We start from the raw sequence: 17,927 nt of genomic DNA, 5'->3' as shown, positions 1-17,927 counted from the left end.
TCAATTTTAAAAATCTGGAATTAAGAATCTATAGATGACCGCGAAGCCGTTGTCGATTGTCAGAAAAACCCATCTGGTTCACTAATGTCCTTTAGGGAAGGAAATCTGCCAAACTTACCTGGTCTGACCTACATGTGACACAGTAAGAAGTTTAACAACACCAGGTTAAAGTCCAACAGGTTTATTTGGTAGCAAAAGCCACACAAGCTTTTGGAGCTCCAAGCCCCTTCTTCAGGTGAGTGGGAATTCTCCGAAAGCTTGTGTGGCTTTTGCTACCAAATAAACCTGTTGGACTTTAACCTGGTGTTGTTAAACTTCTTACTGTGTTTACCCCAGTCCAACGCCGGCATCTCCACATCATGACTACATGTGACTCCAGAGCCACAGCAATGTGGTTGACTCTCAACTGCCCTTGGGCAACCAAGGATAGGCAATAAATGATGGCCAGCCAGTGACGTCCATGTCCCAAAACACTAGTGTTTAAAGGGACCATGCAATGTTTTTCCCGCTCGCATTTTTACAGACTTTACATCTTTACCAACATCAAATTCCAACTTCACAAACTCAACTTCACAACAGATCCAACATTAAAGCAAGGCCCCATCTGCCTGCTCAGGTGGATATAAAAGGTACCATGGTACCATTTTGAAGAAGGGAAGGGAGTTAACCTGATGTCTTTCCAAAATTTATGTTCCAAACATCAATATCATTATCACATTGCTGCTTGTGGGATCTTTCTGTGTGCAAATTTGCTGCTATGTTTCCTACATTACAACAGTGACTACACTTTAAACAATACTTCACTGATTGTACAAGAGCTTTGCAATGTCCAGTGCTCGTGAAACATGCTATATAAATGTGAGTCTTCTTGCTTTTTCGGTAGTATCGGAAGAGCCCAGGATAATGCTGGGGGGTTGGCAACCCCAGCAAACAGTGGCAGAGGGGGTGGAGTGGGAGTGGAATTAAAAATTATAAATAAATGCCTTTTACAAGTATGAGGAGAGACAAAGGAGCTCTGGGATCGCAGGCAGCCTGTCTGCTGAGAGGGGAGGCTGGACAGTGATCCATGAATGGTGGATTCTTTCAGTTTCTAAACTGGGAACTGGCAAACAGGAAGTTCTGTTTCCACACAGTCAGGGCCCAGCCTCACTCAGCTATAGCCAGCAGCCCCCCCACCCCACCCCCCTCGCCAGCCACCTCTCTCTTCCCCGGAGAAATATTGTGCAAGAGAAGCACAGAAATTTTCCACAAGATGGGAAGGGGGTCAGGGATGAAAGAAAACAATTAATTAAAAAACTGTAAAAATAAGCGACAAAGTGGCTGGAAATTAAGCTCACATCCCCAAGAGACATGTCGAAACTAAGAAGCAGGAGAGAAAATGTAATGGCTACAGATCTCTCCTGCTTACCTTGTAAATGGCAGTGATCCAACCAGTCCCAGACACTCAGGAATTCAGCTGCCGGTGCCTTGCAGCAATGAACGGCTGAATCACTAACTACCTGGCCTCTTGCTTGAACTGGGGCACAGGGTCCTGCAGTTCCCACTACAGCTGGATGGTGTAAACCTTTCAGGAGAGCTCCTCAAACTGTGCTTCAAGTGTGAGCAGAAATCTATCTGAATCAGTTTTGATATCTCATCTCATGGAGCAAATCAAGCTCACTCAGAAATGCTCCAGTTCTGAGATATCACACTCTTAAAAAATAAACACGACTCCAGGTGTGTAAACAGATTCGGGATCTGTCTTGCCCTTTTTGAACTGGTCTTGCTCCGACCTGCAACAAGACGGCTTTGGAGTGGGAGGCCAAAGATTCTTTCTACTCCCAACACACAGATGCCACACAACCTTGCCCTATCCCATCTCAATCCCCTGTTCCAATCCTACACTTCTACTGTTTGCTCAATACTGACTACTTCACTCTAAAATGATAAAGGACATACACACACACCCATATGTAAATAGGCACGTAGACAGGTGTTGTGAGACTTCTTACCATGTAGACATACACAGAAGGACACACACAGAGGCACACACACTTAAAGGAACAAACAAACAAGATGTTCTTTGATACACACAGATGTAAAGCGACAAACATCGACAAACATACAATTATGCACAAAAAGGTACACATGTATAGGGACAGGCGCCAACAAACATAATGGTACAGAGACACATGCATAGGGATACAGCACATGTACAGGGGCAGACACACACATACACTCAGGTACACATGTATGATGGCGCTAAGCAAAGTTTACATTCTTTTGTAAATAAGGTGCATGCTTTGTCTTCTCTCAATGGTTAATAATCATTAAATGAAAAATATTTGCACAATCTGGACTGTCTGCCAGAATAGTTTCAAAAAGTTAACGCTGAGTCTGCGAAAGGGCCAGATTTTCATGGTCTTGTTTGGAACTAAACGGGGTCAGGTGGGAAAATAAAACAGTGTCCATGGTACAGATCCAAAAGTCTTGCCCCCTCCCCCCCCAACCCCCCACATTTCCAGCGCTGGTCATTCTCCATGGCACTGTAAAGGGAGTGGGTTGGGAACCCAACAAACTGCAGTGTAGGAATTACCGGTACCATTCTAAAACTGGGCATTTTATAACTTCTGCAATTTTCAGCAAAACTACAATATTCCTGTTCTGCATGGTTCCTTCCCACACTGGGATGACAGTAATATATCATCTCCTGGCTTGCACCTATCCTGCCTTCTGTCCAGACTTAGATTTAACAAAGAGATGAACTAAAATCTGGAACACTGTCGCCCCACAGGGCTGTTGAAGCTTGGCGGGAAAAGGGTGTCAGTTGAAAATTTCAAACCTCAGATCGATGGAATTTTGTTAGGTAAGGTTATTAAGGGAATTCAAAACTAAGGAGTATAGATGGAGCTGCAATACATATCAATGATGATGTAACAAAGGGGAACAAGCCTGAGGGGGTTGAATGGCCTCCTTCTGTTCCTATGAAACAGCCTTGAGTGACTGAATAGTATCCCCCCCCACCCAATCCTAGGAAATAGGCTCAAGGGGTTGAATGGCCTTTTCCAGTTCATATGTAATAGTCTTGAGGAGCTGAATGGCCTCCTCCTGTTCCAATGTAACAGGTTTGAGGGGCCGAATAGCCTCCTCCTGTTCCTATCTAATAGGTCCGAAGAGTTGACTGGCCTCCACCTATTCCAATATAAAGCTTTGAGGGGCTGAATAACTATATAAACAGTTATGAGGCAAGATGATAAAAAACGTAATAGTACAGAGACAACGTGGCAAAATCTGGAGCACACATGAATTGGAGGGCTGGTAATCTTAGTTTGCAATACATAAACACATCGACTTTCTACCCATATTGCTGACAATTCTAAACTCTACCAAATGTGAATGGATTGTTAAATAGCCAACATACTCTGCATTTTATCACTGCCCAGTAACATTGCTTCTGTGCAATGGATTCCTTTATTTGCAGAGTCTTTAGTTCAGATGTGGCGCTTGCTCCAGTCTGAGTGCGTACAATAATTTACCAGCACATGTGAGTGTGCTGCTGGGTTTGTCTAGCCTTGTGGAAAAGGCACTGAATAAACACTGAGGTTTGCACTGCTATGTGTTCAGGCTATGTGTTCAGCTGGGCAGCGTGGCTCCTCCCAACAGAGGCTCCCTTTCATCTCCTCCAAGACAGCGACTTATTGGCCCATTCCAGGACACAGCTCCTTCCACATCCAAAAGGATTTAATTAACAGGAGCGGAAATGGGCCTCAGTTCAACGCTGGGCTACCCATATAATAAATCTCACACACACGGAAAGAAAGTCTTGGTCACAGCTGGTTTGAAGTGGGTACCTGTTCAAGGCCTTGGCTGCTAGTCTGTGTTCAACAATGATGACTAGTTCACTTTGACAAGACGGCCTCTACTTCCCATAAGATTCACCTCCAAAAAATAAATAAAAACTTATATTTCTGTGGCACTTTCACAATCTCAGGATGACGCAGAGCGCTTTAAGGCCAATTAAGAATGCACTTTTTGAAGTGCATTCACTGTTGTAATGTAGGAAAGACAGCAGCCAATTTGCACACAGCAAGCTCCCACAAACAGTAATATGATAATGACCAGATGATCAGCTTTTACATGTTCACTGAGTGATAAATTTTGACCAGGACATTTGGGAAAGATTGCCTGCTCTTCTTTGAAATAAAAGACACAGGGCGGAATTTTACTGGCACGTCCGCTCGAAGTTTGTACGATCCCGAGGCCAATGGAGAATGCCGTTCTCCGAGCCTTGCCCACTCCCGGAATCAGGCGGGCGTGCCAGTAAAATTCCAGCCACATTGGATGTGGGGAAACCTGAAAGTCCCTGCGCGGGCTGGGACAGGTTGCCCCCATTAAGGCACAGCCTCACAAAAAGAATTAAAGGGACTGCAAACTTAAATGAATAGCCTGTGCGTTCCAAAAAGGGTACGTTGGTCATTATTGTGCTTTTTAAAATCTTGCTCTTGGAAGGTCAATTCATCAATGTACTGCCATGTGTGAACAGCATCAAACACAGCTGGAAATTAAAACACCAACCCAACTGCCCTCACAGATGGTTGTGAGAAGTCCATGGCTCTTGTCCTAGGGGTTCTCAAACTAGGTTCCATGGAGCCCCAGACTCGCAGGGGTTTCGAGGCAGGCCAGGCTGATCTATAATATTTGAAAAACTTTATGAAGCTGCTTGCCCAATCAGGGGCCTCAGACAAGGAGTGAGAAGGTGAGTGGGCCTCAGAGAGGGTGCCAAGGGGGAAAACGGTGTGAGGGTCAGGGTGTAGGATGAATGGGAATCACTGGTATGTGAGAAAAAGGGCTGAGGGTTTGCGTGTGTGTGAGAGAGAGGTGAGTGCGCTTATTTATTTGTGTGTGAGAGGGCAAACAGTGAGTGTGAGTGTATATGAGAGTAGTAAGTGTAGTGTGTGAGAGATAGAGGGAGAAAGGTAACTGTGTGCGTGTCTGAGTGAGAGATGAGTGTTTGTGTGCATGTCTGAGTGAGAGATGAGTGTTGTGTGTGAGAGAGAGAGATGAGACCCTGTATGTGAGACGAATGTGTGTGTGATAGAAAGGGAGAGAGAGGTGATTTTTGTGTGTGTGAGAAAGAGTTGTGTGAGACAGAGGTGAGAGTGAGTATATGTAACTGTGAGTCTGTGCACGTGAATTTGTGTGTGTGAAAGGGAAGTGAGAGAGTGTGTGTGTGTATGAGTCCAACATGAGAATCCAGCATTTCAGCTGCACTCTTCTCATTTGAACCAAAGGAGCAGGGACACCCCTCCTGTTAAAAGTGACAAAAAGGTAAGACCTAAGTACAATTATAATAAACATATACATATAAGAAACAGAAAAAAGTTCTACAAAGTAGGTTTTTGTATGTTTGTGTGTATTGTGCGAAAACAATCTTTTTTGTGGTTTGGCTCTCCAACACAATAAGAATGTTTCTCATTAGTTTCATCAATGCTCTTGGGAAGTCAAAAGGGTCCCATGGCTGGAAATGTTTGGGAAACCCTGCTCTATCCATTCATTTCATTTGCCTTTTGTGAGATCTTGCTGTGTACACATTGGCCACATAATAACAGTGAATGCCTTTCAAAAAACAATTCCTCTGATGTGAAGCTTTGTATAAGATGCTATATAAATTCTTTCCTCCTTTAACACTGGCGTTGCACAGCGCTTACTTAACAGCAATCGTACTTGGTGGCCTTAAAAGATGAACTCTTTAGCAGCACAGTACATTATACATTCCATATTAATAAATGATGCTCCCGTGTGTATAAGCACACAATCTGATGAGCAATGTCAGTGGGGGGATCTGCAAGTATCAAATTTTGAGACTTAGTTCAAAATATCAAAAGTGTAAAAAAGATAAATGCAATGTAAATGTTTGTTGTTCAATAGAAATCACTGACTGGCCCCAGGTGTTGCTGCAATGATATCACTTTAAACATAGGCATTAATTTTGTAAAAAATCCCTCACACACGAAGGAGGGAAAGTTGCTCACATGTGAACATTTATTCAGCAAACATCTGCCACCAGTCAGTGACCGAGGAAGTAAAGCAGCCACAACAATCAAATATACTTCCACTCTCTGCTTTTTGTCTCACCTTTTTACCAACAAACACACAGAAAGGTTAAAGTTCACATGCATACGCTGTGTGAATGAAGATTGAGATTCTGGTGTTCGTTGCTCATTCATTATTTACTGATCAGAAATGCAAATTTCCACATCTGGATTTCCAACCAGCCACAAATGGCTAATAATTAATGTACCGGACAACACTAGTATCAGAAATCTTCAACCATTTCCCATTCTGCAGACTTGACCCAGTCTGGTCAAGCAGCAATTCATCTCTAACTGACCTTAGCATTCCTACTTACAATAATCAGGTCTTGTTGTGTTAAAATGACAAGGCCACAGCTACATTTGACCATTGTGCAAAGACCAATGACATGGTGCAAAGCAGCTGTGTTTTCTTTTCATTCACAGGGTGTGAGTGTCGCTGGCTAGGCCAGCATTTACTCCCCACCCCTAATCACCCTTGAGGAGGTGAGCAGCTTTCTTGAACTGCTTGCGGTCAGTCTGGTGTAAGGCACATACAGAATAGGGAGGGAGTTACAGGTTTTTGATCCAGCAGCAGTGATATAGTTTCAAGTCAGGATGGTGAGTGGCTTGAAGGGAAAGTTGGAGGTGGGCATGTTCCCGTACATCTCTGCAGCCCATGTCCTGATAGGTAGTAGGGGTCTTGGGAAGTATTGTTGAAGGAGTCTTGGCAAATTGCTGCAGTGCATCTTGTAGATGGTACACACTGCTGCTGCTAGCATGCACTGGTAGTGGAGAGAGTGACTGTTTAAGGTGGTGGCTGCAGTACCAATCAAGCCGGCTGCTTTGCCCTGGATGACCTTGAGCTTGTTGAATGATGCTGAAGCTGCAGTCATCCAGGCAAGTGGAGTATATTCCATCACATTCCTGACCTGTTCCTTGTAGATGATCAACAGGTTCTGGGGAATTGGGAGGTGAGTTGCTGTCCATGGAATTCACAGCTTTTAATTAGCTTATGAAGTCACAGTATTTATGTGCCTGGTTCAGCTAAGTTTCTGATCAATGGTGATTCTAGGATGTTGAAAATGGGGATTCAGCAATGGTAATGTCATTGAAGATCATGGGGAGATGGTTAGATTATCTCTTGTTCGAGATGGTAATTGCCTGGGACTCCGAAGTCTGAATTTAATTCAGGCTTGCTGCATGTGAGCACAGACTGCTTGAATATCAGACACATTGTGAACGGTATTGGACCTTGTGCAATCACCTGCAAACACCCCAACTTCTGACTTTATGGCGAAAGTAAGGTCTTGATGAAGCAGTAGCTAAAGTTGGTTGGGCGAAGGACACTACCCTGAGGATCTCCTGCAGCAACGTCCTGAGACTGAGACGATTGGCCTCCAACAACCACAACCATATTCCTTTGTACTAGGTAGGACTCCAACCATTGGAGAGTTGACACCTGATTCCCATTGACTTCAGTTCAGGCTCCTTGATGCCAAAAGGAGTTCAATGCTGCCTTGATGTCAAGGGTGGTCACTCACCTCATCCTTAAAGTTAAAATTTAAAGTTTTAAAAGTTTATTTATTAGTGTCACAAGTCGGCTTACATTAACACTGCAATTAATTTAATGTGAAAATCCCCTAGTCACCACACACCGTTCGCCTGGGTCTCACCTCGGAATTTAGCTCTTTTGTCCATGTGTGGACCAAGTCTGTAGTAAGGTATGGAGCCGTGTGGCCCTGGTGGAACTCAAACTGTGCATTGGACAGCAGGTTGATGCTGTGTTAGTGCCGCTTGATAGCACTGACAATGACACCTTCCTTTGCTGAAGATCAAAAGTTGACTGATGGAACAGGAAATGGCCAGATTGAGCTTGTCCTGAAATCCCTGGAGAGAACATACCCGGATAATTTTCAACATTGCTGGGAGGACGCCTGTGTAGTAGCTGTAGTGGAACAGTTTGGCTTGTGTTGCCCTAGGTCTGGAGCACCAGTCTTCAGTATTACAGCAGGAATGTTGTCATGGCCTGAGGTGTTTGCTGCATCCAGTGAATACAGCAATTTCTTGATATCACAGAAAGTAAACCAAAATTGCTGAAGACTGGCATCTGTAACACTGAGGATCTCAGGAGAAGACCAAGATGGATCTTCCACTGAACACTTCTGGGTGAAGAAGATTGTAATACTTCAACCTTGTCTTTTTCATTAACGTGCTGGGCTCCCCTATCATTGAACATGGAGTTCTTTGTGGAGCTTCCACTGATTAGTGGTTTAATTGTCCACCATCATTCACAATTGAATGAGGCAGGATTGCTCTGATCTGATGAGATTCTTAGTTCTGCCAACAATATGCTGCCTCTGCACATCAACTTTCAACTATTCCCATTTGTAACCTCACCAGGATGGCACCTCATTTTTAGATATGCCTGGCACTGCTACCTAGGGATTTGGGTGCCCTAATACATGAATCACAAAAAGTTAGTATGCAGATACAGCAAGTAGAATGTTTATTGCAAGGGGTATGGAATATAAAAGTAAGGAGGTTTTACTGCAGCTGTACAGGGCCTTGGTGAGACTGAAGCACTGTGCACAGCTGGCATAGTGGCATGGTAGTAATGTCTCTGGACTAGCAATCCAGGGCCTAGGCTAATGATCTGGGGACTCAGGTTCAGATCCCACCATGGTATATAGTGGAATTTAAATTTAATAAATAAATCCTACAATTGAAAGCCAATGTCAGTAATGGTAACCATGAAACTATCATTGACTGTCATGAAAACCCATTTGGTTCAATAATTCCCATTTAAGGAAGGAAATCTGCCATCTGGCCTACATGTGACTCCAGATCCACAGAAATGTGGTTGACTCATCACTGCCCCTCTGAAATGGCCCAGCAAGTCACTCAGTTCAGGGGCAATTAGGGATTAGCAACAAATGCTGGCCTTGCCAGTGACATCCACATCCCATGAAAGAAAAAGTAAATAAATAACTTCAATCATTCCTGGTTTATCTTATGAAGATACCAATTGGAGTCTAGAAGAATGAGGGGTGATCTTATTGAAACATATAAGATCATGAGTGGATTTGATTGGCTGGATACTGTGGAGATGTTTCCTCATGTGGGGGAGACTTGGAACTAGAGGACATAGTTTAAGGTCTCCCTTTTACGACAGAGATGAGGAGAATTTTTTTCTCTCAATGGATTGTTATTCTGTGGATTTCTGTTACCCAGAAAGCAGTGGAGATTGGCCCAAATTATTCAAGGTTGATTAGATAGATTTTTGATAGACAAAGGAATCGAGAGTTAAGGGGGGCAGACAGGAAAGTGGAATTAAGGCTGCAATTAGATCAGCCATGATCTTGAATAGCAGAACAGGTTTGAAGGGCCGAAAGGCCTCCTCATGCTCCTAGGTCCTGTGCTCCTATGTTCCTGGCATACTCCCCTAAAATCCTCACTGAACCACTGAGCAAATCAAGAAACACCATTATCTGTTCACTTCACTATCACACATTATATACTTTATAGTCATGGGGAATGTGAAGGATGATGCTTTAGTTATACAGGACCTTGGTCAGACCCTCAAGTACACAGACTCTTTGATCAGTCTGGGAATGACTGCTTTCATTTCTGGATGCTTCAATTTAGGAATAATATATTGGCCCTGGAGAGGATAAAGGGCAGATTCACTAGAATGTGACCAAGATTTAAAGGTTTAGATGATGAGGACAGTTGTACAATCTTAGTTTGGATTCCCTTGAGTTTAGAAGTTTGAGGGGTGATCTACATCAAGTGTTTCAAATGTGAAAATGATTCAATAATACTGATACAGAAAAAACAATTTCCTTTTGCGAGACAGTCCAGAATAAGGAGGTAGGTGTGATTTTGACATTAGAGCTAGGTCACTCAGGGCTTAAATCAGAAAGCACTTTTACCATGCACGGGGTGGTGGAAATCTGGAATTCACTCCTGAAAAGGTTTTAGGTCAATTGAACTTTTCAAGACAAAGTTTGACAGATTTTGTTGGATAACAGTATCAAGGATATTGAGTAAAGGCAGATAAAGAAAGTTGAGGGATCATACGATAGCAGAGAAGGTTCAAGCAACCAAATGGCAACTTCCTGTGTAGCTTCTGCCATCTCCTCCAATCCACTGTGAGCAATAGCTTGGGAAATGTTCTGTATTCAATTTGGAGATTTTACTTTCTACAAGTGAGTAATCTGTGATCATCAGCCATAGTAAGAAGTTTAACAACACCAGGTTAAAGTCCAACAGGTTTATTTGGTAGCAAAAGCCACACAAGCTTTCGGAGCTGCAAGCCCCTTCTTCAGGTGAGTGGGAATTCTGTTCACAAACAGAGCATATAAAGACACAGACTCAATTTACATGAATAATGGTTGGAATGCGAATACTTACAACTAATCAAGTCTTTAAGAAACAAAACAATGTGAGTAGAGAGAGCATCAAGACAGGCTAAAAAGATGTGTATTGTCTCCAGACAAGACAGCCAGTGAAACTCTGTGGGGGTTACAGATAGTGTGACATGAACCCAATATCCCGGTTGAGGACGGCCTCAACCGGGATATTGGGTTCATGTCACACTATCTGTAACCCCCACAGAGTTTCGCTGGCTGTCTTGTCTGGAGACAATACACATCTTTTTAGCCTGTCTTGATGCTCTCTCCACTCACATTGTTTTGTTTCTTAAAGACTTGATTAGTTGTAAGTATTCGCATTCCAACCATTATTCATGTAAATTGAGTCTGTGTCTTTATATGCTCTGTTTGTGAACAGAATTCCCACTCACCTGAAGAAGGGGCTTGCAGCTCCGAAAGCTTGTGTGGCTTTTGCTACCAAATAAACCTGTTGGACTTTAACCTGGTGCTGTTAAACTTCTTACTGTGTTTACCCCAGTCCAACGCCGGCATCTCCACATCATGATCATCAGCCATGCCAGCCACTGCCACTAACACAGACCACCTTGATGTGTGTGTGTGTGTGTGTGAGGGGTGGGGGCGTGGGGGAGGGGGGAGGGGATAGCCTGATTCAATCATTTCATCTCTGCCCACATCCTTAAAAAATGTCTTTACATCCTTAAATAACTATTGCTCCCCAGCCTTTCTGACAGTGACATCTCATGCCATGGCTCCATAGGCACAAAGACCATCTGCACTTGACCATGGAACCATCTTCTGTAGGTCAGTCCAGACAATTGGTCCACTGACTATTTGGCTGTGGGAGGAATCACAAACATAACCCACTTAACATCTATATTCAAGAAGTAGTTAACAGACTGATAATTAGGAGCAGTAATTCTGACTAGTAGTCCACTCAGTAATTTTGCTTTTCAAAATAGTTGGAAGTTTTTTCTCTAATCCATGCTGCAGGATTGTTGCAATCTGTACACAGTTAACATTGCCTTCAGCTCCTGTGTGTAGACACAGGCCTGCTGGCTCCCACCCCAGGAATGCAGCAAACTATGGCTGCCTGGATAGAGCAGCTTTGTACATTTGCCAGTGCTCTTCATTGAAAAGATGTGCTTTAACCATTTTACTACTGCACTTCATTGTTGAACTGCTGGTTCACTGAACCTGACATAAGCACAGATGCCAACAACACAACCACATATGAAAAAACTCACCCCCCCCTCTCCCCTCGCCCAACATTAAACCCCAAAATTTGAACAAGTCTCCACTAATACAGAAAGTGAGCCACTCCATGAAGAGGAGTTCACCCGGTGTCCTGGCCAACATTCACCCCTCAGCCAGCATCCCCAAACCATCTAGTTGTTAAAAGGTTGTAGGATCTTGCTGGGCCCAGATTGGCTACTGTGTTGCCCACATTGTAACAGTGATTACATTTCAAAAGTACTTCATTGTCTGTAAAATACTTTGGAAATAGAAAGAAATATGTGCATTTCTATAGTGGGTCCACAACCTCAGGCCATTCTCAAGTACTTTAACTGCCTAATACCGTTCTAGTAAATCTCCTCTGCACCATCTCCATGACCTTGACACAACAGAAATGGTCACTCCTTATGTGGTCACTGACAGTGAGTCAATAATGATGCTAAGATGTTTCACCAAGACAGGCATCATGGTCAAGCTTGACCTATTCACACATGCGCACTTTGCCGTAGGGATAGCAGACCAAAGCAGAGTCCTGGGTTCAATGTTCCCTGCCCTGTCCCCTACAACCCCTACAATCCAAAGATGAACAGGTTAGGTGGATTGGCCATGCTAAAATGTCCCTTCGTGTCCCAAATTGTGTAGGTTAGGGGAATTAGGGGTTACGGGGATCAGGCAAGCGAGGGTGTGGGCTTGGGTAAGATTCTGAGTTGGTGCAGATTCGATGAATGGCTGAATGGCCTCCTGCACAGTAGGGGTTTTATGGTTCTAACCCCAAGTTGAGGCCATGTTCAGTGCCTCAGTATCTGCTCTGCAGAGATCAGCAGGTGCTGGGTATGGGGCTGGGAAATTTATGTTCGGTGCGATGCAGTAGCAGCCAATGGGAAGCTAATTTAACACAAGCCAAAGTACAGGCAGTTGTGAGAATCATATTCAATATGAAGTATGCTGGACTTGCCCTCACTCACATATCCCACCAACAACCTATTGCAGATCTTCATAGAATTACAAAGTATTTACAGCATAAAACTAGCCATTCAGCCCAACTGGTCCATGCCAGTGTTTATGCTCCACACAAGCCTCCTCCTAACCCTCTTCATCTCACCTGAGCAACATATCCTTCTATTCCTTTTCCCTGCATGTGTTTCTTCAACTGCTTCTTAAAAGTATCTGTATAATTCACCTCAACCACTCCATGTGGTGGCGAGTTTCACATTTTCATCACTCTCTGGGTGAAGAAATTTCTTCTGAATTCCTGACTGAATTTATTACTTATATTGATGAGCCCTAGTTTTAGACTCCCCCCCACAAGTGGAAATATCCCTCCTCCATCCAGCAAAACAAATCCCCACATAATTTGGAAGGCTTTTATCAGGTCACCCACTCGAGAGAGAAGAGCCCCAGCTTGTTCAGTCACACACAATAACTCCTCTCTCTGCTATGACACCCCTGTTGGGTGTTACCAGTTTTCACAGACTGTGTATCACAAGTTCTCCAGTTAACCGGCATGAAAATCATTTTTAAAATGTCCAAAAGCTAAAAGGACTTTTTGAGGACAACAAAAAAGTGCATCCAATGCCTGCCCAACTTTATTTTGGTTGTTAACTAATTTATTCCTGATGCACTGCTCAGTGTGATACTGAGTCAAACAGACCAGCAGATTCTCTATACTGCTAATCATAGCCTGGCTGTTACAACTACCTCAGTATGTCTAAACTACAGAACTCAGGAAAAGGGGAAACTCAGGCAGAAGGGGAAACTCAGGCAGAGAGCGAACTCCGGTAGAGAAAGAATACAGAGAGAGGGGGAACTCGGAGAGAGGGGGACCTCTGAGGAGGAGCTCAGGGAGAGAGGAACCTCAGGGAGAAGGGGAGCTTGGAGAGAGGGGGAGCTCGAAGAGAGGGGGAGCTCGGGGAAAGGGGGACCTTTGGGAGAGGGGGAACTCGGAGAGAGGGGGACCTCAGGGAGAGGAGGAGCTCAGGGAGAGAGGAACCTCAGGGAGAAGGGGAACTCGGGGAGAGGAGAATTTGGAGAGAGAAGAGGAATTTGGGAAGTGGGAATCTCAGGGAGAGGGGAAACCCAGGGAGTGGGGGAATTTAGGAAGGGGGTACTTGGGGGTGGGCAGTGGGTACTCAGGGATGGAGGACCTCAAGGAAAGATGGGAAAACAAAGGCAGGGAGGGAACTTAGGAGGTGGGGGGGGTGGGGGTGGAGAAATCCAATCAGCTGGGAATCCTGTTCTTGTTCCAACAATTCTTGCAGGGAAAATGCAAATGTGTAAATGTTGGATGTAGATGGAATTGGACGTAGAGTGAGAAGTAGTGTTTCAGCTGACAGATTATGGCTGAGCTGACAAATGAGCAAGGGGGAGGCACAGGACTGGAGAGCTAGCTGTAAACTATATGGGAGTGTGTTCATCATCCCTACTCTCCATACACACTACACTCAAACCCTACTTCATTACTATCCAGTTATCTGGTCAGATTATGGCACTGCACACGGCAGGGGGGGGGGGGTGGAGATTATGAAGTTCAATGGAGACTAAAATAACACACACGTGGGTTAGTGGATCAGAACAGGCAGCAAAATACAATATCATGCAACATCGTCAAACGCTTCACTGAAGTAAATGCATATACCCCACAGGACAAGCCATTGATAATCCCACAGAATTTGCAGCAGATTAATACTAGAGAACTGAACTTCAACACCATGAATCAAAGCCTAGGAAATTATCAACATATAAAAATATACTTAGCAAATTCTGGGAGTGGGTCACAGAGTAAGGAACACTGGGAGAGGATCACAGAATAATATTGGGAGTGAGTCACAGAGTAACACTGGGAGCAGACCACAGAGTAACACTGGGAGAGGATCACAGAGTAATACTGGGAATGGATTACAGTGCAACGCTGGAAGTGGACCATTGTGTGATACTAGGAGTAGATTATGGTGTGATATTGTGAGTAGATCACAGTGTCATGCTGGCATTACAGCGCAACGCAGGAAATGGATCACAGTGTGAAATGGAAGTAGGTTACAGTGAGATACTATGTGTAGATTGCAGCATGATGCTGGGAATTGATTACTGTGCAAAACTAGAAGCGGATCCCAGTGTGATACTCGGGGTATATCAGAGTGTAATGCTGGGAGTGAGTCACAGTGTATTGAGTGGATCATATGGAAAGTTGAGTGTGGTTTACTGTTTAACATGTAGGGAGTGGGTCGCAATGTGAATGCTGGAAGTAGGTCACTGAGTAGCGAGTGGATCACGGTGTGGGAAGTGGATCTTTGCGTTACACAGGAAGTGGGTCACAGTTTGACCTTGGGGTGTAATATTGTAACATTGGAAGTGGCTCGCAGTATAGGGAGTAGATTCTTGTACACCGAGTGGATCGCGGTGTAGAGGTGGATTGTAATGTTGGACCTGTATCAATATGTAGGATGTAAATAATAGCATAGGGAGTAGATCACTGAATACATTGGGAGGCAGGGAGTAGATCACTGTGTAGGGAGTGGATCCTTGCATGGTGGGCCACAATGTTGAGAGTGGATCGATGTTCAGGATGTGGCTGCAGTGTTTGGAGTGGATCAATGTGTCGAATGTGTCGCCTTGAAGGGAGTATATCACTGTGTTCGAGGTGGCTCGCAGTTTAGGGTGGATTACTGTGTCGGGATTGGGTCGCAATGTTTGGATGGATTACAAAGCTTGGAGTGGATCATTATGTAGGGAGTTAATCGCGACGTTGGGCGTGGATCTCTATAGGGTGTCGGGTGGGGCGCAATGCTGGGATGGATCTCTGTGTCGGGAGTGGATCGCTGTGGCGGTCGGATCTAAATATTGGGAGTGGATCACTGTGGTGCAGTAGACCGTCATGTTGGGAATGGATCGCTGTGTAGGTGCTGATTGCAGTGTGGGGTGAATCACTGTGTTGAGAGTGGATCATTGTGTCGGGAGTGGATAACCGTGTCGGAGTGGATCGCAGTGTGACGTGGATCACTGTATAGAAAGTAGATCATTGTGTCAGCAGTGAATCGTTATGTCGATGGATCATGATGCTGGGAGTTGATCGCAGTGTAGAATGGACCATTGTGTCGGATGGATCGCTGTGTCGGGAGTGGGTCACTGTATAGAGGGTGGATCACTGTGTCGGGAGTGGGTCACTGTATAGAGGGTGGATCACTGTGTCGGTTGTGGATCTGTGTCTGGGTGCATTGCTATATAGGGAGTTAATTACTGTATCGGGAGTGGATCATTATGTCTGGAGTGGATTACTGTGTGGGGTGGATAGCTGTGTAGAGAGTGGATCACTATCTGGAGTGGATTACTGTGTGGGGTGGATAGCTGTGTAGAGAGTGGATCACCATCTGGAGTGGATTACTGTGTGGAGTGGCTAGCTCTGTCGGGAGTGGATCACTGTGTCGGGGAAGGGTCGCTATGTTGGCAGTGGATCGGGAGTGGATCACTGTATATGGAATTGATCATTGTGTCCCGAGTGGGTCACTGAATATGGAGTGGATTACTGCATCGGGAGTGGATCACTGTGTCGGGTGGATTACTGTGCCAGGGAGGGGTCGCTATGTTGGCAGTGGATCACTGTATATGGAGTTGATTATTGCATCGGGAGTGGATCGGTGTGTCTAGTGGATTACTGTATCGGGAGTGGATCGCTGTGTCTAATGGATTACTGTATCGGGAGTGGATCGCTGTGTCTAGTGGAATACTGTATCGGGAGTGGATCGCTGTATATGGAATTGATCATTGTGTCCCGAGTGGGTCACTGCATATGGTGTGGATTACTGCATCCAGAGTGGATCGCTGTGTCGGGTGGATCATTGTGTCGAGCGGATCGCTGGCGATCGGTTGGGATCTTACCTGTGGCGGAGCTGCCTCTCGATGCCAGTCATTCAGATCCCGAGCCTCCCGATCGCTCCCAATCTGGAATCCTTTCCAGTCCAAAGCGGGTGGCGATCCCAGTTTTCCAGCTGGGATGGGGGGGGGGGGGGCGCTGATCTGTGGCGGGGGCCGGCGGGAGGGGGAGCGGGAGCGGGGCGGCTCCGGGGTTGAGCCCCGCTCGGAGCCGCTGTCAGTTTCTCCGGGTGAAATTGCACCGATTTCTCGTCGCGTTTCCCCTCAACTCCATCCGAGCCGGTGAGCGCATGCCCGGAGCAAACTCTGCACCTCCCCGTTAAAGCAGCACCACACCCTCCCTCACCATCAAACAGCTCCCAATCTAACATCAACACCATCATCAAAACACTCCTCTAAAACACCGCCGCCCGCTTTACACTCCCCTTCTTTTATTCCAACTTGAAAATGGTTCGCCTGATTTCACGTTGCACACTGGAAATTCCGAGCAACCATTGAAGGGGCTGGCGGCGGCGGCGATCTTTTTAAAGCTGCATTTTTTTTTCCCTTCAGAAAGCGCAGTGGCTCAGTCAGCATCTGAAACCAGCAGAGGCAGGTTAAGTTTTCAGGCGTGTTCTGTTGCTTGTACCTGGGTCAGTGTCCCACCTGTAACAGCAAGATATGTTTGCCCCTCACAGCTACTTGCTGTAAGTTTCAGGCACTGATATTTTATTCATTTAGTGCAAAATAATTTAGCGCATGGCCAAATAGCAATCAGATCGAATACATTAGAAATCAAGGCTATGGAGAAGCAATTCTCCGAACTGTGTTAATATTTTCATGCGGGGTTTGAGTGTGACTTGCAGAACGTACCGTCCCAGGGACATTAGGGGTGCTACAGAGTGTTTAGTACGATGCGCCAACTGCCTCAAGCTAGTCGGGGCTTAAGGAGTTGAATAGCGAGGACAGTTTACATTGTATCCCCTTGAGTGTGTAAAGTTGAGGGGTGATCTAATTGAGGTGTTTAAAATGATGAAGGGATTAAATTAGACATAGATAAACGATTTCCTCTAATGGGAAAAATTCAGAAAAGGGGGAAATAATCTTAAATTCAGAGCCAGGTTCTTCAAGGATGGGCTCAGGAATCACTATTTCACACAAAGAGTAATGGAAATCTGGAACTCTTTCCCCCCAAAAGGTTACAGTGCCCAGGGAGAGTTGAGAGTTTTTGAGAGATTGATGGATTTTTGTTGAGTAAAGAGCATCAAGGGCAGGTGAATGAAGTTAAAGTACAGATCAGGCCTGATCTAACTGAATAGTGAAAATGTTTGAGGGGCTGAATGGCCTCCTCCTGTTCCTGTGTCAGGGCCCTGAGCAGACCCCATAAAAGGCACCTCCAGAA

General features: G+C 45.0%; 1 protein-coding gene across 4 annotated transcripts in view; it reads right to left on the bottom strand.

The window, feature by feature from the left end:
- glis2b (GLIS family zinc finger 2b) overlaps positions 1-16,984 on the bottom strand; it is a 457,410-nt gene extending 440,426 nt beyond the window's left edge. For all 4 annotated transcript variants that reach the window (XM_078240529.1, XM_078240530.1, XM_078240531.1 and 1 more), the window contains exon 1: positions 16,553-16,984. The gene's annotated coding sequence lies outside the window, so the exon portion shown is untranslated. The remainder of the gene's footprint in view (positions 1-16,552) is intronic.
- Positions 16,985-17,927: the final 943 nt, after the last annotated feature.

This window comes from Mustelus asterias, chromosome 23 (genome assembly GCF_964213995.1).
Source record: "Mustelus asterias chromosome 23, sMusAst1.hap1.1, whole genome shotgun sequence".
Lineage (NCBI taxonomy): Eukaryota > Metazoa > Chordata > Chondrichthyes > Carcharhiniformes > Triakidae > Mustelus > Mustelus asterias.
Note: the sequence above shows the minus strand (reverse complement) of the source record. Positions and strands in the feature narration are given on the sequence as shown.